Below are 26,679 nucleotides of genomic sequence, written 5' to 3' on the forward strand. Positions count from 1 at the left end.
TGCTGTGTGCCTGAGGCCACTTCTGAAAAGGAAAAAACAGATGGATGGAAAGGGATAGGAAGAGGACAGAAAAGTGTGTGTATGTGTGTCTGTGTGGCAGAGGGAGAAAGAGAGCACAAAAGGGGGAGTGAAGAAAGAGGGTTCTTCTTTGTGAGTTGTATAGCCAACTTATTTACTGTAATACAACTTCCTTCCTTTGCATGCATGCATCTATTAATTCATGCATATTGAAAGGTTACAAAGCTATGTTGTTCCTGTATTTGTATCATTGCTTTCACGGGTTCTCCTCTCACAATAGTGCATATAAAGAGTTTATTTTTTCTTTCTGAAATGTTTTTATTTATGAATGTTTTACAAGGACCTCTTATATAATCTCTTTTCAAACCAGCCTTAATTGCAGTGATGTACTGTATTCAATATAAGAATAAACTGTTGCTGCTGCTGGTATAAGAAATATTACTGTGGACATTTACAAAAAGAATCTAAGATTGAGGAGACTGTTAATGTTATTACTACATTGGTTTGATGAGGTCATTAGTAATGTATTAGTTTCTGAGTATGAAAACAATAACCTGCTAGGAATAAGTAAGTTAGAGAAAGGAAAACACCTAGTCAAGACAAAATTAATAAGGTCAGTGAGTCATTTTAACTCTTCAAAATCCATAGCAATAGCAAATGGCTAATGTCCTGATAAGTTTTACTGGAAGATAAGGTTTTGTCGACATTACCTTTTCATCACGCGGTGGATGAAATTTAGATTGACATAAAGGAATTAGAACAAGGTACACTCCATGTTTTAAAGGGCAGATTCATCTACTAAGTTTCCTCTTCATTGTATTCATTATATAGTTTGTTATCACAGGCACTAAGACCACACACAGAGTCGCAGAATGGTTTGGGTTGTAAGGGACTCTTAAAGATGATCTAGCCCAACCCCATGGTCATGGCTTGAAAAATTGTTTGAAACATCCAGTTGTGCTTACTGAGTGATTGAGAGAAAAGTTAATTGAATAGCATTGCTTTCAATTAAACTGTACTTTTTAAAAAGTGTGTTCCTGGCACTTACTGTGGAAATGCAGAATTCAAAACATAACGTCAAGTTACTGAAGCTATCTTGCTAAGAACTATGAAAATCAAGGGCAGAATCCTAAATAAAGAATATCACTACTGAAAAGAATGATGTCACTTTCATGTTTTCTTTTGACAGTAAACTGATTCTTTAATGCATATATTACGATGCATCAATGCTTTATAAGAAGACACAGATATAAGACACAGATATAATTACTTTATTAGAATACTAACTTTATAATGTCACTTACTCTTGGATTTCAGATGATGAGAAAAGCTGCTTAACACAGTGCAAACTTTTTTTTTTTTTTTCCCCCAGTGTATGAGCTTAAAAAATGAATATAAATAAAAGTACTATATTACTTGGGAAATCTAGTAACTGTAAATTTACCTGTGATACAGGTAAGTTACTGCTTCACAGTGCTTTCAGTGCTTCAGTGCATTCTTTTTTCAAACCCCAGACTAACAACAAAAACAAAATGAAAACCAGAACATTTTCAATATTCCACTGGTATTCAGTGCAAGTGCTTGAGAGGAGAAAAGTGATTTCTTGTGAATCAGTACATTTGTTTTAAAAAGTATCTCAAAAGATTGTAGTAGATTAATATTTCATTCAAGTGTAAGAAAACAGTGGCTCCTGTGCACTCAGTCACTGTGTGACAAAACAATTTTTAAAGTAATTTTTTTTCCCTCTATTGAAAGCTCAGAATATATTTGTCCTTTCAAGTCTCAGATAAACAGACATTGGACATGCTGTGGACAGCATACTCCTAGAGGTGAATGACAAAAAGTACAGCACTCTTGCATCTGTAGTATATCTTTATAGCAAAATGACATTCATGTTTGTGGAATATGGAATTACTCCTTATTCTAAACTCTAGGATTTAGATGTTTTATTTTTATTTTATTTTATTTTATTTACTTAATTTTATTATTTTATTTTATTTTATTTTATTTTAAAATAAAGCCATAGAAACATACTGATATGAATTGTAAATTACTTACATTCCTCTTTAAATTGATTTGTTTTATCACCTGAGCTAAATTTTATATGGAAAGACTGATAATGTATGTGGAGACAAAATAAAAAAAGTTTTATTAGAGTCATGAAGTCATAAGTTAAACAGAATAGAATAGAATAGAATAGAATAGAAAAAAAATAAAATAAAATAAAATAAAATAAAATAAAATAAAATAAAATAAAATAAAATAAAATAATAAAATAAAATAAAATAAAATAAAATAAAATAAAATAAAATAAAATAAAATACATACTAAAATATGGAATGGAGGAGAAGAGAAGGGAAGGGAAGGGAAGGGAAAAGGATAGGTATCTTCACTAAGATCTAAGAGCACCTGAAAACAATTAAAATGCTTATGCAGAAATGCTGTTTAGGTATAAGCAACTTAGTTTCTCCACCTTCTGCTTGAGAAATACCATTTCTCATGAATGTTAAATATGAAGACATTTTTTTATTAAAATCTTTTGCATTGTACCTTTTTTGGACTCTTTATTTACATTCATCTTTACTTCAGCTGAAAGCTTTTGATCTTTTTGATCTTTTGAATGCCTTTACCTTCCTTCCCCCCCTCCCCCCCCCCCCTTTTTTTTGTCCTGTTCTGGAGGTCTCAACTTTATTTTCTGGTGATGAAAAAAAGAAAATACCCAACCCCATATGATTTTCTATATGTTCCTTTCATTATCTTTATGCACAAAAAGAACCATCCAGTCCAAACACAAGACACATACCAAGTCCAGACCCACCCAAAAACTGAAAAGAAATTGAAAGAAAAATTTAAAGAAATGTTTGTTGATTTGGAGGCAAATCTTTTTTTTTTTTTTTTTTCCAACTGCTATTGTCTCAGTCTTAAGTTATGGATAATTAATAATCTCTCATAATTCTCACACTCCAAAAAAATTTACTTTTAAATTACTTCGTAATTGTTAGTTGCTGTCTTCATAGTGTTGCAAGTAGTTGCATTACTATTATAGTTTTTATGATGTGCTCTTAATCTATGTTAGGAAGTGTGCTAGAATTTGCTATAGCTGGTCTGAGATCTTACCTTTGTGACTTTTTTTCAACTAGTTCTTCTCCTCCCCTGAAAACTGGTAGGAGGATTAGGGTATGTATTTTTTTTAATTCAGTCTGAGACGTTTTTCTTAATGAGCAATGGAAATTTTGCTGGTTCCAGGTTTATATAGATTTAGAGTTGGCATTAATTTAAAAAACCCTGTTTTATAAACTCACAGAACAGTGGTAGGAGTTAGTATTTTAATTTATCTTTCTTTTTTTCCTGTTCCCTTCTCAAATCTATTTTGTCTTTATATAATATCCAAATTTATTTTACGTTTTTGGAATAGGTAACAATAGGTAACAGTAAATCTTCATAAAATTTTCCCTGGAATGTTTTTCCTTACCAGTCATTCAAAATATTAAATTCCCTAGTTCCATCTAGCTGACTAGTGAGAGCTTCATAGAAACATATTAGGCCAATAGATTGGTACTTTAAAAGTTAAAAAGAGTCCCAGGATTTTGTATTTGAAATTATGATAGACTTTTGTATAATGTTATTTATTTTTCAGTATTTTCTATTAAGTAATCAAAAATAATTAATAAATTCAGCACATAGCCCAAGATAGGAAATCAGACATAGGCAAAACAGAATGATATTTAATTGAGACCTTCTGTAACTTGTGACCAAGTTGGGTAAAGATTATTGCCAATGGATTTAGCTTAATTTGTATCTTACACTTTACGTTGTTTTAATTTCATGTAGCCACAGGAATATTTGTCCTACCCTTGGAAAATCCTTGGTTCTTTCTGTATAAAAATCGTGGTGTTCCCACCCTCCCTCCCTCCCTCCTGTCCTTCCTTCCTTCCTTCCTTCCTTCCTTCCTTCCTTCCTTCCTTCCTTCCTTCCTTCCTTCCTTCCTTCCTTCCTTCCTTCCTTCCTTCCTTCCTCCCTTTCTCATATGTTATCATATGTTATATGTTATATGTCATCTGAGGCCTGCTCCCAGTACAAGGGTCCTCATTTTATCCTATGTCACTAAATGCTAACATCACATGTATTGCTTACCTCCATCTCACTTTTTATGTAGTGTTGTTCCTAATGTTACTTAAAGTGATTCATTCTAACAAAGTTTACAGTATAATTGTTTACATTTTTATTTGTTGCTTTGGTATGGCTTCAGCTGCCTTACCTTTATCTCTGTTTGTAGAAGTTTATCTTACCTAGTATGCAGCTCAGCATCTTTTTCAGAGATATAAGATTTTCAAAGTTGATTGTAACCTAATCAACATTTATTTTCTGTGTGGACATGGTGGTGGAGGGTTGGTATTAATATCGTTATGTATGGTATGATCCTTCCTAGTTTCATTGGATAGTTTTGATTAGGCCACCCATTTTTTTTTCCCAGTTCTCTGTCTTTCAAGTGGAATATATATAAAGGTCTTCATCCCATTTCTCAAAACTGTGTGATTATGAGGTTCCTTTGATTTTTTACCTTTTAACTTTTCTTTTACTTTACACTATTGTATTTTCATCAGATGTAGACACACAAAGCAAAATTAAAGCTTGGTTTAATTTCACCTTCTGGGTTTGTTTTAAAGTCTCTAATGTGCATTAGATGTAACTGTATTTTGGCAAGATTATTAGTCTCATGTAGACACCTTAATGTTGATGCTTTGAGCTGAACAGATGTATTATTCCCCTTACCATCTTACCATGTTGATCAGTCATGAAACTTTTACCCCACCAGATCTAGCTAATCTAGATCTGGAAGGAATGCCACCACTGTTCTTTTAAGGAAAAATAAATAACTGAGTATTGATGGATAGATAAATAAATTGTGAATCAAAAGGGACTTCAATGCTAATATTGCTCATTATTTTTCCCAACTGTATTTTATGTTAATTTTGTTAAATGTCAAAAGAAAATATGAACTTGAATTCTTACCCTGTTTTCTTCAGTTTCCTCACATTTACTAGCTTCTTATTTTTTTTTCAGACACTGTAATGATTTTGAATTGCATATACTTTCATATGTTGAATATATCTTCTAGCAGAAACTTTACCAGGTGATAAAATGGATGATTTGAAGAAATCTGTAGATTTTTATAACTGCTGAAAAGAAAAATCACGTCATGTTTGACAAATATGTCTTCTCATACTGTCTTTGCATGAAGTATTTTCAGCAACAAATGCTGAAAAAATGAAGAGTCACAAAATGAAGAGTCACTATTTCATGCTAGCATAAAAATCTTATTTGCAGAATACCCTTGTATTCCAAAAAGTGTATGATCTTCACACAGGCTATGCTGTTAAAGATTGTTTATAAAGATAATTTTCATAGTTCTTTTAAATTTTCAATTTCAATTTAAAGCTTGCCAGAGTTTTTAAATCCTTTTTTTTTTTTTTTTTTTTTTTTTATTTTATTTTATTTAATTTTTCTGTCTCTTTATATATTTTTTCCATGTGTTTATAGAACTAGAAAACTGTAATTGTTGCCAGCATGCACACTGGACATCACTTGATGTTGAGGCTTTCAGTATTCCTTGCTAACTGTCTTATGCTTTGCTGTTACCGTCTACTTTTTGTCATGTGGAATATGGTGTGTAAGAACACTTTAGAGACAGAGACAGTTACTGAGAACAGAGGTCTGTGGGCACAGATGTTAAAACAGTGTAAGCCTGTGCTAAAAGCTAGAAGCTTAGGGGAAGCTGGTGAATTTTCATAAGTTTTCTTCAGCGTTGGAAACAATTTCAGATACTTCTCCCTTTTTGCCTGCCACCACCTTGAAGGTAGAATTAAGAGCATATTTACAGTAAAAAAGAGAGAAGTAATTTTCAACCAGGATACATCACTATTATAACATGGAAAAAGAGCTTTAGTTCCTGAGTTTTCACAGAATTTCACAGAATTTCACAGAATTTTCTAGGTTGGAAGAGACCTCAAGGTCATCGAGTCCAACCTCCAACCTAACGCTAACAGCCCTCCACTAAACCATATCCCTAAGCTCTACATCTAAACGTCTTTTGAAGACTTCCAGGGATGGTGACTCCACCACTTCCCTGGGCAGCCTGTTCCAGTGCCTCACAACCCTTTCAGCGAAGAAGTTCTTCCTAACATCTAACCTAAAACTCCCCTGGCTCAACTTAAGCCCATTCCCCCTCGTCCTGTCACCAGGCACGTGGGAAAACAGGCCAACCCCCACCTCGCTACAGCCTCCCTTGAGGTACCTATAGAGAGCGATAAGGTCGCCCCTGAGCCTCCTCTTCTCCAGGCTGAACAAGCCCAGCTCCCTCAGCTGCTCCTCGTAGGACTTGTTCTCCAGGCCCCTCACCAGCTTCGTTGCCCTTCTCTGCACCCGCTCAAGCACCTCGATGTCCTTCTTGTAGCGAGGGGCCCAAAACTGAACACAGTACTCGAGGTGCGGCCTCACCAGAGCTGAGTACAGGGGGACGATCACCTCCCTAGCCCTGCTGGTCACGCTGTTCCTGATACAAGCCAGGATGCCGTTGGCCTTCTTGGCCACCTGAGCACACTGCTGGCTCATATTCAGCCGACTATCCACCATCACTCCCAGGTCCTTCTCTGCCTGGCAGCTTTCCAACCATTCCTCTCCCAGCCTGTAGCTCTGCTTGGTATTATTGCGCCCCAGGTGCAGGACCCGGCACTTGGCCTTGTTGAACTTCATGCAGTTGATGAGTTAATACCTCTATGTGGTGCACGTACCATGTGAACATGCTAATTCAGACCTCTCAGTATCATGCTTCACTAAATGAAATAAACAGGCCCATAATCATTGCAGATATCATTGCATTCAAGTTTATTCAAGTGAACAGAAATACATCTTTCTGAGCATATTTGAGATTGTCTGTATGCTCTAATGAATCTATATTTTCAAGTTTGTCTATACAGCAATAATAGAAAAACACAAACTCTCTCCTTTCTGAGTTGTGCCTGCCACTTCCAGTGATACATTGGATTCTGTATTATCTGAAAATGGCTTGGACACTTGCTGATGTGCTACTCTGCAGCTGATTTACTGGAGCATCCATCCTATGTGGAAAGGCTGAGGGAGCTGGGACTCTTCAGACCAGGGAAGAGAAGGCTCGGGGAGGATCTTATCCATGTGTATAAATGAGGCTGATGCAGAGCAGGCAGAGCCAGGCTCTTTTCAGTGGTGCGCGGTGACAAGACAGGAGGAAATGGGCATGAACTGGAACACAAGATGTTCTGTCTAAACTTCATGAACCACTTTGTCACTGTGCAGGTGGTAGACCACTGGCACAGGTTGCCTAGAGAGATAGTGGAGTCTTGAGCACCTCCAGAGGTGACTTCCAACCCTTTTGTGGTTCCATGACTTCTACTCCTAATTCAAGACTTGGCAATAACTGATGAGACCAAACACTGAATTTGTTTTTCAGTAGAGTTCCTACTGATAATCCTTTTTACTACTGATGTGTGTGAGATTTATCACTAACTGATCTAGGAAGGATTCAATCAACTTAGTATTCTTTACCAATGTGTGCTCCGGTATTAAATCTAGTTTTTGATTAAAAGGTGAACACCAATATTGTGAAATCAGTGTACATCTCTAACTTAATTTTAAGAGGAAGTGGAAAAAGGGAAAATAAGTAACTGTCAAAGTATTTGAAGGAAACTGATAGAAGATAAGAGAACTAGTAGAATTCAAAGTTAATTTTGTTCTGTTTTGTCCGTCAGTGTCTCTTTTTTAACTTTTTGTGTAAAAATAGTCCTTGAATTTTGGAGGTAAGAAACAGAACATCTAGTCAGTAATGTCTCCACTGACAGGCACATTAACTACAGTGATAGTGTTTACACATTATAAAAAAAATACTAAAAAAAATAATACTAAAAATGTATTGTACAAAAGATTGTATAACTTACAGTTCTGAAAAAATCCTTTGTGTTCCTCCAGAAAAAAATCCTTTGTGTTCTGCCCCTGGAATAGTAAGAACATTAGGTTTTCCAGTGGCACAACCATTGCCATCAGGCAGTTACCAAGTGTTTGTATGCCTGTTGCTGCTTTCTAGCTTTGATTGATTTTGTTATTACAAAAAAAAGTTTAAACAGGCAAAATACTAATATTTCAAAATATTAATAAAAATAGAATGGAGAAAAACTGAAAAAGAGGAAGAAAAAGAAAGTTTAATAGAAATGTTTTAATTTTTGAAATAGCAATACAAATAATATATCTTTCTGATATGTACTTTATTTTGCTGAGATCTTAATGTCTAAAATGTTGGTAGCTTATGAAAAAAAAAAGGTAGTAGTTTTTAAAATGTAGATTTAAAGGATGTTGAGGCAATTCTGTTGTAATTCTTCATGCACTAGCTTTAAAGGAAATATGTGTCTAGAAATGGAATTCCAAAGCAGTGAATTCATTGTATTATTTAGAAACTGCAAGCATGCAGGTAAATATCTTCATTATATTTTCACTGTCTGAGGAATGAAACTCACTTCCCCTAGCTTTAGCTATCTAATAAATTAGCTATTAAAGATTTATATTCATCTGACAGAAGTTAGTATGTCTCAAATGTAGATGTTGAAATCTTAGCAAGTCATCTGCTTTCAAAGTCAGTGAAAGAGACATCTCTAGAAAGTGAAGCATCTGTAAGGCTACATGATCACCCTTTGGACATGCCTGTGTTTCTTTATTGACTGTAGGCAACCTAGATGAAGAAGTGAGGCTGAAAGCTTTCATTTTAGAAGGTTATTGTTAAATTAGATGGGTGAAGCTGTCAACATAGGTAAATTATTTTAAAAGTGTGGATTCAGAACTATGTCTACACATTGTCCATTAGGTGGATCTACAGAAATAATATGTTTTAAAGTGTTTGAAGAAACATAGTATATTCTGGGTATAACAATAAGAACTGTTTTTGTGTTTTAGCATTTGCATGAAATGTTGTACACACATGGAATGTAAGAGGAAGTCAAATCACATTTTAGTCAAGGGTTTAAACATTTGACATCCTTCTGGATTCACTGTGGATTGTGTCTGTTATTGGTTTCTGGTAATTGGGTTCATGGCATGTATGTACATATCATTTTCAGTGCACTTAAAAGACTGATAAGTCTTTGCATGTGATAATGAGTTAATACTCTGGATGCAATTTAAACAAATGAAGACCTGATATTTCTTGATATTAACTCCAGTAGAATCTCTAGATTTACTTTTAGTCTAAGAACAATTCTTCACTGCTATCAACAAAGATAAATTCATGTAATATTTTTCTTATTTAGGTTTTTCCAATGAACTAATATTAATCTCTTTCTTTCTTCTTCTTTTTTTTTTTTCCCCCGAAAGCTACAATGCCACATTGTTTTAGCACTTACATACACAATAATGCAAATAATGCTTCACTATTTCCTCTAAAAATATACACTTCCCAAAGTAGAAAAAAAGACCTAGTTTTCCTGTGCTTTTATTTATTTATTTATTTTCAAATCTGAGTCAGCATTGACTAAACTTGGAAATGCAGCTATCCAAACTGTTAAGTGCTGAATTCCATATTCTATTCCGAACTGTAATTCCATCTTCTATTCTTAACTGTATTATTTCCTCCTTAACATACATCTTTAAAGATTTTATTTGGCTCCATGTCTATTTTTTCAATACCATGTGGGAGGAGTTTAATCTCAAGATACATAGTGTTCTGCAGTAGTTTTCAGCATGTAGTTTTCATGCTGTAACACTAAGAGAATCAGAAATAGTTATAAATATCAAATGCATCTGAGTTCTCTGATCTGTAGTAGCTGACCACATCTATTTTTATTTATTAAATTTTTCCCTGCATATATCTTTTCGTAGCATCACCAGAAAGAAGATGCTGGTAATCTTAATCTGCAATTAGATTATGTGCAAAATGTTTTACAGGATGAATGTTAAATCTGAATAGTAAACCTTGATATCCTAATTATACTAAAAGTTAATTGTACTTTTGTATCTATTATCTTTATTTTATCCACAGACACCAGACTAAATTTGATTGAGTATCTAATAAAGGCAAAAGTTATAATCCTTTTTGTGTAAGTCTGTACCTTATGATCCTTTAAAATATTCACATGTATAGATGATCACTTCTTAGACTAGAGAGTGTTTTTTGTTTTGTTTTGGCACTGTTTAGAGTCTCCTAATCCATATTTGCCTACTGTGTTTCAAAAAGGAATCAAATTGGTTTTGTGGTACATTAATGTTTTATGCAATATTCCATAGAGAACATTAAATAAAAATAAAAGAAAAAGGTTGACCTCTAACACTTACACCCATTTCTTATGTCAAACTGGGAGATGTTGAAAGCCCTATATGGTCATAACCCTTCTATCTAACTGTGACCCCCCTTAACATTAAGCAGGTGACTCGATTAAACATAAATCAGGCATAAAATGCCCTGCATGAGGCAGCACAGTGAATCAAGCAAATTATCAAATGGCAAAATTCATTCTGTGCTCTGGGCAATGTAAGCTGCCAGCACTTATACATCAAAACTTCACTCAATGTAAGATTGATTTTATTTTATTTTGTTTATTTTAATTCCCTACAGCAAGCTGTGTTAGTCATGTAAAATGCTGTCTGCATCATTACATTCCTAAGAAATGCTTTTGTTTTTTAGTGAAGGCCGAATGCAGTTGAGTGATGCAATCTATCTAAAACTAGATATGCTGCACTCTGTGGTAGGTTCTAGTGGAGCTGATACTTTGTGCATTAATATTGAAACTTAAGCTTCTGTGTCTGTATAGATTTTTTGTTTGTTTACTTGTACGTATACACCCTATCAACTTTATCAAAAATATGAGCACCAAAGGAATAATGTTACAAAATTGAATCACCAGTAGCCATTGAAAATACTTTCCATTTTCAGTAAAGACACTGGGATTAAAGTGTATAAGTCTGATCGTAAGGCTAGAATGAATTTTTATGTAAGATAATACATGTCTTCCTTTCACAGTTGCTTTTTATGCTGCCTTAAAACATGTCAAAATAATCCCCAGCAGAGGAGCCTAAAAGGAATGTCAGCTCTGTGGTTATGTAAATCGAATTGAGTGCTTTACAGCAGGTTTAAGATTTTTATAACTCAGGAGTTGTTAACAGCCAGCTGGTTTGTATCTGTTTTTTATGGTTATTCTTGTCATAGGCAGCCTCCACAATTTTTAATTATATTTTATGGTATGTGTTTTCCCTCCTCTTGAATCCCACAGCCATTCTTTGCTTCAAAAGATATTTTCCACTGGGAAGAGAAGAAGCATTGCTTTGGGACTCCATCATTAGAAATACTGTTGTATAATTACCTGCTGGTAACAACAGTGGAGTGTGAATCTCCATCACAGATCTTTAACTTGCTATGCCAGTATGGAAATCTGTAGCATTCTGCACACACAGTTAGGAAGTTATGCCTGCAGCTCTTGGCTCAGACTGTTGTCTTCTGTTTTAAAGAACTGATTTACAGTTTTTATTGTATTCACAATGCAAATTTGTCTTTGCTTCACAGTTCAGTTTTGAATACAGGCTTTGTGCTTTGCAGGTTTGATTACACTCTGTGTCCTGGATCACCACTCATTTTGTAATGTACATTCTCAAAAATTTTGTATTTTAGTGACTGGAAGAGTGATAGTGGAAAAACTTAATCTTTAAAATGTTTTTATAGCAGTGTAATTTCAAGATTATAGTCTGATTCCCATCTGGACTAGAAATAATTTTAAAAATACAGAAGAGCACATTTCTTTATCCAGAAATGAAAATACTATGCTTGACAGCCTGAAAAGCCAATGACTTAGCTTTTGTTATACTTTGAGAAGTTATGAAATATTTATTTAGATATAAGTTTGAAGACATTGCCAGAAACTCTGCTCTTGACTGTTTTACAGCATTTTGTTAGTTTGCTCCCTGAGTGAAAGGAAACAGACCACTATCTAATTGTTCCTAATGGTAGATACGGCTATTGAAACACCTCCTCTCCTTGCAGATGTAATGATGTAAGATGTAGGGTCTTAAATAATTAATCATATGTGGAAAGCTGTTTGTAAGATGGTTAAAAGACTGTTAAGCTTCCCAACTATAAGATAGAAAGAATACTATAAGCTTTTTTTTAGGTGTGTTCAGAGAAAATTAACACTTTTTTTTTTTTTTTTTGATTACAGTCTGAAATAGTTACAGCTGATCTCACTTGAAGAGCCTGTTTTGAAACTGTAAAGGAAATAATATATGCTTTTGTGTTATGTTTCAAGAATTGATTTGTGTAATCTAGTTTCATTATTTTAACAGACTGAAATCAATAGAAGCATTATCTTCATACCTAATATATTCAGACATTGAGACTCTATAGATCTTCTTGTATTAGACAATATTATATTTAAATTTGAATGTTAAGTGTTTATTCTGCCCCACTTATGGTGTAATGCCTAATGTCAGCAGCTCCTGAACTACAAATTCAAGTATCTTTCCCTACTGCATTGTCTTTACGTTAATTTGCAGAGTTACATAGAAGCTTTTCATGTAACTAAATAAAATACAAAAGATACATACTTACCAGAATTGGTTTGTTTGCTAGAATTTTATTTTTAAATGCAAATCAGTAGACAACTCAAACATCCTCAAAGCCTCCTCTATAAGGGTGCTGAAAATGAAGCTTGAATATTGCTAAAAATACAATGTTTTTACCAGAATACATTTTGGACACTTTATCTTATTATTATTGTTGTAGATTTTTTTTTTCTAGTCTTCATATTACTTACATTTAGAAAGTGTAGTAAGACTGAAGGTACACATGATCATAACAATACAAATGAAGATACTGCTTCTCAGAATGTATATGATAGTGTAATCAGTGCAGAAATTATACAATAGGAATAGTATATACTAGAAGTGCAAGATACACTAGAAGTGCAGATATTGTTAAAAGGCAAACAAACAAACAAAACCCATAGACCTTATGTTTAGAAGGTTAGGTACATATGAAATATTTTACTTTTTAAGAACGAGAGTATTTCAGTTATAGTTCATGACTTCATCTATCACTTATCCCACTCAGATGAACTACTTCTGTTTTCTAACTGTCACATGAAAAATTAATCTTAATTGCTTTCTTCTGTAGAGCTGTTGAGGATAGTGTAATACACAGTTTAGACTTAAATTTAATTAGTTACTATAGTTACCAGAGATTATCCATAAAGGTATTTTAGATGACCAAAGTCTCTGCCAGGATTGACCAAATCAACTGATCTGGAAAAACACATCAACAACTGAAGAAATGGTTGTTCGCATATTAAAGACATAATGCATAAACTCAAGCCAGATGGACCTTTGCATAAGAATATTTCCTGACACTAATAACTCTCTGTTTAAAATAAATATTAACATTCTTCTTCTTTTGGGGTATGAACACTTCATTTTGAATTAGAAACAAAGTTGAGAATGGTGCTTTTACAAAATATGTTATTCACTCTAAAATGTAGGAATGAGAAATTATGTTATTTTCTTACTCCTTGAATAGGTAACTTGCTGTAACAGTTCTCATATATACACCTGTTTTTCCTTGTCTGTAAAGGATGGAAAGTTTATCAGCTAATCATATTGTTCCTCTTTTCAGGCCATTTTTAAAATATATGTTGTTTTTACAGTGCTGTTAAATTAGAGTTATATTTTTTAATCCTTAATATCATATTTTTCAGAATATGACTTCCTTTACAGCCAAGAAAAAAATAAGTAGTCATATTTTACCAACATAAGGTAAAATCATTATATTCCCTATTGTCAGAGATTTAGAAATAATATGTTTCACAGTAAACTAGCTCAGGTACTGACAGAAGGTTGGGAATTATTATTTTTGAATTAATTAATTTATTTATTTTAATAAAGTCATAAGCATCTGTCTTTTTTTGTTTGTTTGTTTGTTTTGACAAATCAACATAAAATGAGGAATGTTTTGCACTTTTTTGAAAAAATCCTAGAAAATTCACCTTGAGAATTTTAATTGAATTGAATAATTCCAAGTTATTAAAAAATATTGTATCTGTTATACTGATAGTTTTATTAAGAAACAAACAAACAAACAACAAAAAAAAACCCCTCCAGATAAACTAATAAAGTCCAAAATGTTTAATTCCTATTCTTTGTCAATATCTCCTGGGCTAAAAAGTGTTTTGTGCCCTTTTATGGTACGTGGTAAATACGAAAACAATGCTTCATTCTCATAGATCCTTTGTGGATTTTTAGCAATGTACACTTTACACTGAACTGCTGCTCTCATTTCTTAGACAAGTATGGTATGCATTTTATGGGCTTTGTTTAACTTTAGAGATTTAGAAGCAGGGCTGATAGCAATATTAATATATGCTTGGCACTTTTTACTTTTTTACATTGTTCAACTCTTGGCTGATTTATATTAATATCTATAATAATATATTATTATCATATATATATTTATTTATATACTAAATATAAAAATACATATATTTATATATTTTATTTATTTATTTTTATTTATTTATTTATTTATATTTATATTCACATTCATTTATTTTATTTATTTATATATTTATTTTATATTTATACATTATAAATTATAATTTATACATTATAATAATAATTTATAATTTATACATTATAAATATATACATATTATTTATATAATTTATATTAATATATGTATAATGATATATATTAAATTAATCTATAAGGTAAGGTAAAATTTCCACCTGGCTGGTAGGTAGAAAAAAATAAAAAGGAACTACAGATGACATATCTGATATCTTCAGGTAAATTCAGAATTAAAATTCAGGAACCTCTAATTTCTACCTCTGTTCTTTAGTTAAAATAATCACATTTTTACCTAAAGAGGTGAACTGCTTCAAAACCCTTTCAGATATTCTTCAGGTATTTTATTTCAGCATCTCTTTTCAGATTCTTCCTGCTACCCAATAAGGATTTCTGTGGAAAAAATGCTTGGCACACGTGGTTAAACAGCAGTCATGTAGGTGTGGGGTAGTGATCTGTTTGTATTTAATTTACAACTAACTGAAGATAAATCATAAGAAAATGGCAGGCAGGAGAATCAGACAGGCCTTCAGCTGTCCAACCAAGTGACTGACCTAGGGGCATCTCTAAAGCTACCAAAATAACTGTTTATGGAATCTGTCAAAAAGCCAAATCCTACTGCTAAAAAAAATATCTTCCATAATTTTGCATCTGGGTCTTTCATATAAGCAGGATGAAAAACAGAAAGTAAATATATAGTGAAGTGTTTTGAGCTAGTGGCATTCTACAGCTATTATTATTCCTGTTAACATTTGCGTGAAATGCTCAATGCTAATGAAGGAGTGATTTTGGGGGAGAGAGTACACAGAGGCAGGAGCTTGGAATTGAACTAAAGTTAAAGTTTTTATTTTATTTATTTATTTATTTTCTGATTTGCTGAAAGGGCATGATATTGAGATGAGCTAATGCAGCAATTGGATATAAAATAAATAAATAAAATCATATTAATAAAGTTAGTATTTCTTCTATTTGTTTGTGGTAGAAATGTCAATCTCGTCAAAACAACAAACAGCTCATTTAAGAGACTGGAAATATTAAAGTGTCCAAAATTCCCGCATATCATCATCACCATTGAAGGCAATCTTTTTTTTGGTGCACTGAAGCCATTTTATAACTCATTATATGTTTCATACTCTTACATATGAGGAATATCAATCACTTATGCTTGAATGATAACAGTTTCTGAACAAAGTATAACATTTAACTAAATGTCACTAAAGTTTTCCTGCAATGTAAGCTTTCTTATAACAAACACATGTGAATGGAAAAAAGCAACTTGTAAATATTTTCCTTCAAAAATGTGGTGAATTGAGGCAACATTATATTGTCAATTTTGAAGTGTATTTTCAATGGTTGAGAAGGGCAAAGAGAGAAAAACACAAACACAAATTTATGTACACTTTTCAGATTTGATCATGACACTAAATGGTGCATATATGAATGTCTCCATAGATGATATGTCATCTTTATTAAATATAGTTGCAAGAAGAACAGAATCATGCTGATTCATCTGCCTTTATTATGTGAAACCCAACTATATACCATCCCATACAGCTTAGATGAAACATGTTTCTGTCGTGGCCTGTTATTGCTGTTGAAAATCTGTGTTGATAAACAGAGAAACTAAAAACCAGGGAAAGGGGGAGGGGAAAGGGAGCATGTGTTTTAACATTCTTAACTACTGATTAAGAATCCAGTTGTAAAGAAACTCAGAAATTCATTGTAGGGAATTGCTGAAAAAAAATAAATTCCCCTTGTTTCTTTTGAAATTTATGCATGCATGTTTTTATTCAAAAAGATAAAGATATTCTCTCCATCAGAGTGTTGATATGCTCAATGTTAAATATTGATAGTGCATCTTGCTGTTGGTTGAACTTAGATTGCTTGTGGTTGGGAAAAAAGTGAGTTATTATCTAGATACTGATTAAATTTTTGTCAATTATTTTTATTACTCACTTTGTGCTAACTTTGCAGTCCATCTTGCCCATCTCAATGTCAGAGAAGAGTAAAACTTAGAATTTAGAAATGATAAGAAGAAAGGTCATAACCCAGAGTAATGAGGCATTACAGAACACACATCACGTCCCACTCTTCTGCAAATGCTGACAAGATGGAGAAAAGTGATTTCCAGTAACAGATAGATTTGGGGAAAACCCAAATCTGTTGACAGCCTGTTCATTCATTCCTGAAGAAAAGATTAATTCAATTATATGCTATAAATTTTAATCTAGTTCTTCCTACAAAATGGGGAATCTGTGGAATTCTCATCGTATTTTGCTATTGGTAGATGCCACCAACTTGAGAGGAGCATGGTAACATACAATTCTGTCTTCTACAAAGTACTGCTAGTAATATACATGTAATTTGTCATTCCAACATGATTTGATGAGGATTTCTTGGGGCCAAAAACAATCTTGGAACTCTGTTAAGTTGCATATTGTCTGATCTTTCTAGTCCACACTAGTTCATAATGAGGTGGACAGTGGTACTATTCAGCTCTTGATTTAAAAGATTATGCCATATGGAAAGACATATGATCAGTTATATAAATCTATATTTGCTAAATGTTACAGTTTTTCATAATATAAACTGCAATTACATCAATATAAAAGGGACTGTGGAAAAGTTTCTGCATATTTGTTTTTGTGTAACCAAATACAGTGATTATGTGTACATGTTTTCCCCTTTAATATTATTAAGAGTCTTCAAATATTTACTTTTTGAGTATGAGGTGATTCGAGGTATTATTCAACAAAATTATTTGAAGATGTCTCACTATGGGCTGGAGAGAACTCCTTTGATTTGGTGTCATAATGTGGCCATGGTTTGACTGAGTGCCAGGATATGACACAAATGAACATCATCCCACTGTTATGCCATGCTTCTTATTAGAAAAAGATGTACAAATGTACATCTCCAAATGTGCAAAGTCTATGATTTTTCACTCAAGATGCCAAAAGAAGTGTGCACACTGCAGAGATTAGATGCCAGTCCATGAAATTTAGTGTTCTGTTACCTGATGCAACAAGTAGAGCATATAGGTGAGAGTGGGATGTCTTTAAGAATTTACTGCCTTTTAATCTGGAAGCAGGACTACACAGTGTTCCCTGTAAGTCGTTATCACAACTACTTTGTACAGTATCACAGTTCTGCATCAGTGTTCTGTAATAGTACATTTAGCCCCATGCCTTCCCTCTGGCATGGCAAAATGCATAATGGATCTGACAAAACAAAACCAAAAAAAAACCAGAAACAAGCAAACAAACAATGGAGTGGAGGAAAAGAAAAAAACACCACAACCAAAAAAAAAAAAAAAAAAAAGAGGCCCAAAGCCACAGTGCAGCTCTTGAAGTTAAAACACTTCAAGTGAATAGAGATGTGGAGGAGGAGAAACGACTCTCCTGACCCTTACATGCTTTACATTTTGATATACATGTATGAAAATTCTTTCACCCAACTTTAGGTGTTAAAACAATGGCATATAGGACTTGAAATAACAGTAGATTTCTCGGATTTTTTCCATCATTCTATTGCTTGGTGCAGCCTGCTTTTCACTTTTGCAAATACAGAAAGGCAAACAGTAGAATGGTACAGAATTTAAGTATATATTATAAACCAAATATAGTTTGTTTGTTTTCTGGGATACAATATCTAATTTAAAACTAAATGTGACAAAGCAGACTGAGAATTGTTCTTTAAAAGTATTTTAAACTTTTGATATTTGGATATTTGAATATTTATGTAGCATATTCTTATGCTGTTAATGAATATTGCTATGAAATTTTTCTTTAATACCTTAAAATTGTAGCTTATATTTTAAATATCTGTTGAAGATGCACTCTATGAGCTGTTATGATAATACTTTATCTCAGTTGGGAATGGTAATTGTTTGTAATTAAAGTTCTGCATTCTTTTCTTTCTTTCTTTCATGAATAGAAAAAAAATCTGTTTTAATTTCTTGGGGGAGGCGGAAGCCTGAAATAAGTCTGCAGTTGACAATTCTTGTTTACATTTTAATCACCAAAAGTGTGAATCTAATCTTGCTTTCTCTGGACTAAAACGTTGCTTTGGGATCAAAGCCACATGGGCCACAAAGGTTTTGATCCCACTTAAAGTAAATATCTGTGGACTATTTCTTCAGCGTAGTGCAGAGAAATGGTTCCTCTGTGGGCACATCCATCAGACCAAAACTCTGTAAAAGCTAAAACAGGAACACTGTGTCAACAGCTACAATCTCATTTTATTCTAAACCTCTTTTGATCCCACAGATGAACAAGTTAAATTTCACACACATGATCAGGCATTTGGGCTTCTTTGGGTCTAGTGGAATGCTTTTGGTAACTCCATTTACAAGGCTGAGCTTGGAAGTAGTAGGGAGACTTCCATGGGGCCATCAGGCTGCTTCAACAGTGTTCAGATATTAGTTTAATCAAAGAACTGTGTGCCGTTACCCCAAGATCTGTGTCAAACTGTGAATTAAGTTTATAAAAAAAAACAAAACAAACAAAACAAAACAAAACAAAACAAAACAGCTCCTGCTGCTTGGAAGATTATGAGTATTTAGCTACATTACTGCTGTTACAGGCATGAACACGTCCCTTTTTTTTATTTTTTATTTTTTATTGTAGCAGTGTTGCAATTAATTAATTGTGTCCATCTAGTTATAAATTAGTCTGAAGTTAAAAAATAACATTTTATTAAGTGCTACTGATTTTATTATGCATTTCTCTAAACAAAACTCAAAGAACATGTAAATAAAAGACATAGCAATTATTCAAATATAAGAATGCTATTCAGGAAAATTCACAGAACACCAATAACTATCAGTAACTTTCTTTATGTTAAACCTTTGAATTTTTTGTAACAGAGAGAATAGTGTTGTGAGAACATGAGATAATACACACAAAAGGAAGAAAGGAACTTCTGTTTGCTAAAAGTGCAAGAAAGTTGTTCCCATAATAAGTCATTCTATTAAACAAGAGACATTATTGCATTCTAGCAATGCAAATGTAAAACAGAAAATCTGTTAGGTACCAAGCATCATTGTTAGCATAATATATTGTTAGTATATATATTTTCCCTACATGCATACTTTTTTTTGGAGGGGAGGGGGCAGAGGAGAAATCCATACTATTCAGTTAAAGAGATTGTGGGTAAAGGTTTGACACTTAAGTAAAAGTATTTTTTATATTGTTCAAAGCTGACCTCTTCTTTTTAAAAGGCTTGATCTGCACTTTTAAATCTGTTTAGAAGCACACATTTCTGGTTAAGAAATTGAAGACAATCTCTTTGTCTTTTTCCTTAGCTAGGGAGGTTGAGATAAAAAAGAATGCCTGCTTTAAAAGTCACACATGGCTGTAATTTAAGATTTTTTTTTTTTAACCTCATTGTCCATAACAGTTGAAAGAAACCTTCAATGAAAGTTTATTAACTAGGCCAATGCCTGAGGCAATAAAGGTTCATTTATTACCAGTTTCTTGGCTGTTTTTCTTCTTCTATTTTTCAGTTAAACTCATAGCGTAAGATAATACTTCACAAAATTAAACCTTTGACCTTCTGTGGAGTTAAGTCGCCTTTGATTAGATAAAGTAACAATTTATGGTCCAGCATGAGGTTGCACATGAAATGAATAATGCAACAGACTGAATGAGAACTGAGAATCTATTGCTTTTGAAAAGATGACTTGTTTAAGAAAGAATGTTCTCTCTTAATTGTATTGTTCTGAAGCTGTATGCATTACAGTAGTATTTTAAACTGTTGCTGAGAGGCACAATAATATAACAAGGCATTTATACAATATGCATTGTTTTAATTCTGCAGCAATTGCATCAAACCAATAATAAATTCACAGATCACAAAACTGTGTTAAGCTATTTGTTAAGCTATTATTTGGCTGTGGTATTTGAAATACACTTTATGATTATACTTTTTACTTAGTACAAAAACAAACTTCAAGGAATATATATCCATCAGTACAATAGATGTACTGTTGTACTGTTCTAGATATATTGGTGATGAATTAATTGTATTTACATTTTTTTTTCCACGTTACTGAATCTGCCTCTCAGATTTTCAACAAACAAGGTTTTATCTAGCTTAAGCTTATTTAGCTTAAGTTTTATCTATGTTTAACAAAACAGATCAAGAGAACACTGCTTCTTTCTGGGTCCATTCTTTATTTCTGCTATTATTATTAATTGCAGGGATATATTATAAGTAAAAAGATTTTTAGATTTGCAGGTTCCTGTAGAAATATAGCTTTATTTTATTTTACTTTATTTTACTTTATTTTATTTTATTTTATTTTATTTTATTTTATTTTATTATTTTATTTTTTCTTGTTTATCTTAAATGCAATACCCAGACCTCAAAATTCATATTGCAATTTAGGAGTAGTTACAGGAAAAAGGTCTGATTAGTTTTGATGAACAACAGATGGTTTGAGCCTCACATACACTGTTTTTGTCCCAGTACAAGATTGGCAATTCCATTTTAGTTGCACTATTCTAAATTAGATCATATGGGTGATTTTTTCTAAGTAATCCTTCTTTAGCAATATTTAAAGTGCAATTATTTATTTCACTTGTATTTGCGTGACTCTTTTAATAACAGCCATTTAAAAGATGTTTGGAAAAAAATCTTAATGAGCAATTTATGCTGAACCATTCAAGCTGAGCAAGAAAATAAAACTGGAAAGTCCTGACAAGGATTTTTTTGATTATCCTGAAATGACAGGTAATGACATTTTTGGGATACACTAATGTTGTTGTATGAGATCAGTCCAGGAAGCTTAACAAAAATAAGGCTTCTTATCTTAACTATAACGGTAACTGTTAGGTTCCAGAACTACATTTTACATGAAGAACTCTGTTAATGAAAATCAGTATATTTTAACAGAACATTATGGTACAGTGTGAAGTTCCCCTTTCCACAATCTATGTAATCAGTCCTCTGTCCTCCTGCAAATTACTTTCCACTTCTTGTTTTATATATCACACTATATAAAACACCCATTAGATGTTAGGACTGAAGTTAGGATCCTATTTTGTTTAAAATAACTTGGTAGCAGTATAACAAGCTACCAAAAACTTGTACCTGAACTGTTGAAAGCCGTGAAACCAATGCAATAATCTACAGTGATCAGGGTCAAGTCCTATGATGTAACCATGTAACATATGATGTAACCCAACATTTATTTCTCAGGCAAAGTTTTTTTAGATTATAGTAAGATTTTTGCCCAAATAACTCCAATATGAAATCTGGAATTAAGTCAAGAAAATACATGAATTATTTTCAAGTCTATGCCACTGAAATAAAATATAAGAAAAAGGATTAAACATTAATTTGAAATAATGAAAGGAGTTCTTTCAGAATTTAGATGAAATTTGGACATCTTCCCACACAAAGAATAAAACACTTCAGTAGAATGAACTTTCCAGCAAATAAATGAAATTAAATGTAACACACTGCTGACAGTCATTTTTTGGTTTTCTGCCTATTCTTTGATGGCAGAGATAACGTATCAAGAAAATGTTATCAAAGTCCTAAAGAAAGAGATTGTGAAAATATGTATCTATATGTATATCTATCTATATAGATTACATATATCTATATATAGATATAGACATATAGATAGATATATAATTGGATGTTTTATATACCCACAAATATGTGTATGTATGATATATGCAAAGAAACGTAGCTATTAGAAATAATTATTAGGAAAGCTGATTATTATTAGGAATAGTTATATGAAGGAAGTTAAAAATGAATTAAGATCAATTACTGAAATAAGTTTGTAATTTGTCAAAGGACTGGGTTTAGGTATAACATTCAAAATACACATTTTGAGATGTATTTGAGCCTGAAAAGGATACACATGCTTCATTTTCTTTTATTTTTTCCTTCACAGTTAGGATGTGTAGTAAAATTGTTGTGCCATAAAAATTGAAAGTTTTAAGAGCAGTCTCTTAAGGCAGGGAATAATATTTGTTGGAAGGCAGAACTCCAGGATATGATTTAGTCCCCACCAGTAATTTGTACAGTTTTTAAAAATCTTTCATGGTATTGGACATCTTTCTCAAGCATTTTACTTTGAAAATAGAATTGTTTTCTGAAGATTGTATGTTTTTATGTCATTGTGTTTCATTCACTCATTTTTCAGCATTGGAGACCACACATACTGGGCATACTTCTGGTCTTACTCTCACCCACAAAATTTTGCCTTCAGTGGAGTTGCATGGGTGTAAATTAGACTAGAACTTGGCAGGAGAATGCTTATGATTATATTTGGCAGAGGCAGCAGGCTGCAACTTTATTAACATAATTAACAGCTATAAACACACCCAACAGGCCAAAGTAATCTAGTGACAGAAGAGGGAAGGTCTTTGTAGGAAAGGATCATTCACGGTTTCTTTTGGTGTTTTGCTTCTTGTTCCCGAGTTCCTACTAAGGCTTGGAGAGCTTTCAATTGTGTTGTAATTCAAATTCATGCAGTTCCTACAAGACACCTTGAACAGACTTTTGCTGACGAGTCTATAGGAACTGTCAGCAATACTGAGATTACTTCAGAACCATGATTGTTGAATTAAACTTTACTTTCTGATGTTTTGCGTTTTGAATTAAATTGTTGGACAAGATTAATTGCATGCAGGAAGAGATTTAAATGAATCGCTTTATAAAGTATTAAAGTTCTAAGTATGTCACATGGGAAAAAAGCTGTAAGGTTTAAATGAATAAATGTATTTAATGCATAAGATGCCTTGGCTAATTTTTAATTCCTTTACTAACATATTTTATTGAAAAAACATACTTTATTCATCCATCTTAGTTATACTGCTACAGTTGTGGTAATTTAATATTCCTGCTTTTCACTAATCTTCTGGTTCAACAGAAGTAAACAATAGGTTTCATAAATTAAAAATATGCTCTTCAGAACATGCTTCTAAAGATAAAAAACAAGGCTGTAAACATTTATGACTGAAACAAACTAGATTGTTCAAATACTGCCATGATGTATCATGTATATCAATATGGCACTGATATCAGTTAGAATGCAAACAAGGTTTTAAATGATGTGCCCCTTCATTTCAGCTGGAGAATCCGCTTTACACCATCTGCCTATCAGATGGTTAGGAACCAGGACTGCGTATTAATGCCACATGTTCGATTTTCTTTCCTCTTGTAATGGTTAGATTCATATTGCTAATAGCTGTGCATGAGCACTGTCGATGAAATTTGTGTGACGATGGAGTGATGAGATATTTATAAAGCTGCCTGTCTCACTGCATAATCAGCAGGAAAAATGCCAGACATAAACAACTTATCAATTTCAGAATATTAATGACAACTACCATTGACTTTAATCCATTGAGTATTTTAGCCTGGATGCTTTTTAACTGTTCAAATATTTTTTTGTAAAAAAATAAATATCTAAAGGGATGTTGAATGTGATTCTTATTATTTCTTCCATTTCGGATGCCTTAATAGATGATTTTTCTTTTTCTCATATTGAAGATAAAATGTAATGAAAAATATACAACTTGGAAATTCTGTGGCTGTGCCCATTTCTTGTAAGAGAAAAAATATATTAATTAATGTTTAGGTCAAAAGGTTTTTTTCAAATGACCTGTTTAAAGAAAAAAAAGTCCCAAGTATATATGTGAACTTTAAAGTTTAGAATTGTTAAATATACATATAGTTGCTATGTAACAGTTAATAAATCTCTTATTTATTATATATATGACAGCCTTTTCTTGTGAGATAAGTAGGGCAATGTGTTAACACGAAATTTTTGTCTTCCACACTGCACCAGTGCCAGGGGCTCTGGTGAGTGGCTCGGGACCTTCCTTGCCTTCCACTTCCTTGCAACTGCTTTGCTATATCGTGGCAGTTAAAAAGTAGAAAAAAGTAACAGTAAGGCAGAAACTGCGCTAGGTTGACATTGCTGTGAAGAACTGGATTAAGCTACAATTCTGAGGATTATCCCATACTCAGTGCCCCTCTTCTGTACCTCCTCCTGCTCTGACTCATGTTTATATGAGAGACACGTTTCAGTTTCATACAGTTTAAATTAATTGCTGTATGGCAAAGTGATAATTTCAATCACTTAAGCAGTTACATGAGAGAGGAATAAAATTTAAAGTTTAGTTTCTGCTTTTTTAAAAAATTATTTTATTATCGCAAGTATTGTTTTGAAAGAATTGTATTAAACTGTATATCAGCAGTCTGCGTTTTATTTTTCCAGCCCCTATCCAAAGGGTATGGCTTTCTTTACAGAGAAGCGTTATGTGTGCTTCAGAAGAAACTATAAATGCCTACATGATTTTGCAAATTTTGCAGCAAAAGAGGGTTTTATTTTAGCAGTTCTGCAATGGTGAACAATAGTATTTCCAGATAGACAATAATATTTCCAGGGGGCTCACAAATCCAATGGAGTATTGGTTTAATATGGTGTTTATTCTAATATTTGGTGGTGTTTAAAAACTGATCTAGAGTGCAATAACAACTAAAAGTTTGAGGTATGCTGTCATATTTATTGGTTTTATATATTGGTATTTTAATATTTTTTCTAAGGGATTGTTCTTTAAAGATGCTAGTTTTAGCTTTTCAGTAGTGTATATATATATATATATATAAAAGGAAGTATAGGATATTGCATTGTTTAATGAACACAGGATACAAACCAATGTTCAGAGGTGCACTATCCTTTTCTCTTTGGCCTAATTTAAGGACTGTAACCAAATTTGTGTAATGTATAACTTCATATCCTTCCTCTAAGATAAAAATATCATTGGAAACAATCCATGTTATTGTCAGTACCTTCTTAAGACAAGTATGTGCACATTTTGTAATAGTGGCAGAAGCTAAAATAAAATGAAACCCTCAAGTTTATCCACCTTCTGATTTGATTTTTTTTTTTCCTTTTGGTACTTCTTCCTGAATTGGCAGTTTCCTAAATAATATTGATCTGCCCACGCAGAATGTAATTATCCCATACTTGGTAATTCTCATTGCATGTAAAGGTGCTGGAAGTCTTTGTGAGGCAAGTAGAGATGCTGGAGTTGTTTGCTAAGCTTTATACAGTCAAGCAGAGAAATAAGGGAAAGCAACCTTGAAGCAAGACATAATATATGAAAAAGCACCCCTTATGCCACCTTTTTGCTTTCCATGTGATGATGGAGATTCCTGAAGTCCATTCACCTTCAGCTTTCTCACCAATGGGTTATCTTCTGTTGCTAGCTGAAAACATGGTAATACTGAACTCGTTTTCCATTTAAGAAGGTAAGAGAGACAATAAGAAACCCATGGAAGCAATGCTGGTAGCAATATTTACCTCAGCAGCCTGGGATTCTTTGCTTATTTGGTATTCCCTGATAAATTGTGCTCTTCCTATGCTGGGCAGCAGCCTAGGCCCACTAGAATAGTAAGTCGTGGAGTTAATTCCTCTTGAGATCTGTAAGACACTTCACACCTCTCAGGATAGCTGAAAATCAGACAAGCAGACACCTTTAAACTAATTACACAGATCTTTCAAGCTGTCTCCCCTGTCAGGGCAAGAATCTTGGTTCAAAAGTATTGAGGGTCTGCTACTCATGTGATATCATAGATTGAGGGCTTAGATTGGTAGTTTTATTGCATAAAACTTATGTATTTTACTGCTTTCTCCTTCATTTCTTATGTTTAATTTTCTTTAATTTCCATCTCTACCTCCTGTTTTAATCATATGAGACAAGCAGAAAGTAGTGGAGGTCTTTTTCTGGGTAGCTCTTGAGGAGTTTTGACATCAGCTTCTTTTCATCATCACCCAAGTTGGAGCAAAACAAAGGGAATGGACAGCAGTGCTGCCTGGGGACAGCGGAAAAAATATTCCTCCTTAAGGAGGAGAGCAAAAAGTTATGACATTGAGTAAAGACTGTATCTAATTTTGAGTTTTGAAGGCATTACTAGAGTATTTCTTGTAACTGCTTTTGACAGAGAAAACTTTCCTCATTTTTGTAAAATATTCCTGTATATGTCTGAATGGCAGAAATGTGGTTTGGT

At 33.0% G+C, this 26,679-nt stretch overlaps 1 protein-coding gene across 1 annotated transcript in view; it reads left to right on the forward strand.

Moving 5' to 3' along the window:
• The window catches only part of DACH1 (dachshund family transcription factor 1), a 371,790-nt gene that overhangs the window by 162,984 nt on the left and 182,127 nt on the right, over nt 1-26,679 (forward strand). The window lies entirely within an intron of this gene.

The sequence above is a fragment of the Aythya fuligula genome, chromosome 1, assembly GCF_009819795.1.
Source record: "Aythya fuligula isolate bAytFul2 chromosome 1, bAytFul2.pri, whole genome shotgun sequence".
In the NCBI taxonomy this organism is placed as follows: Eukaryota; Metazoa; Chordata; class Aves; order Anseriformes; family Anatidae; genus Aythya; species Aythya fuligula.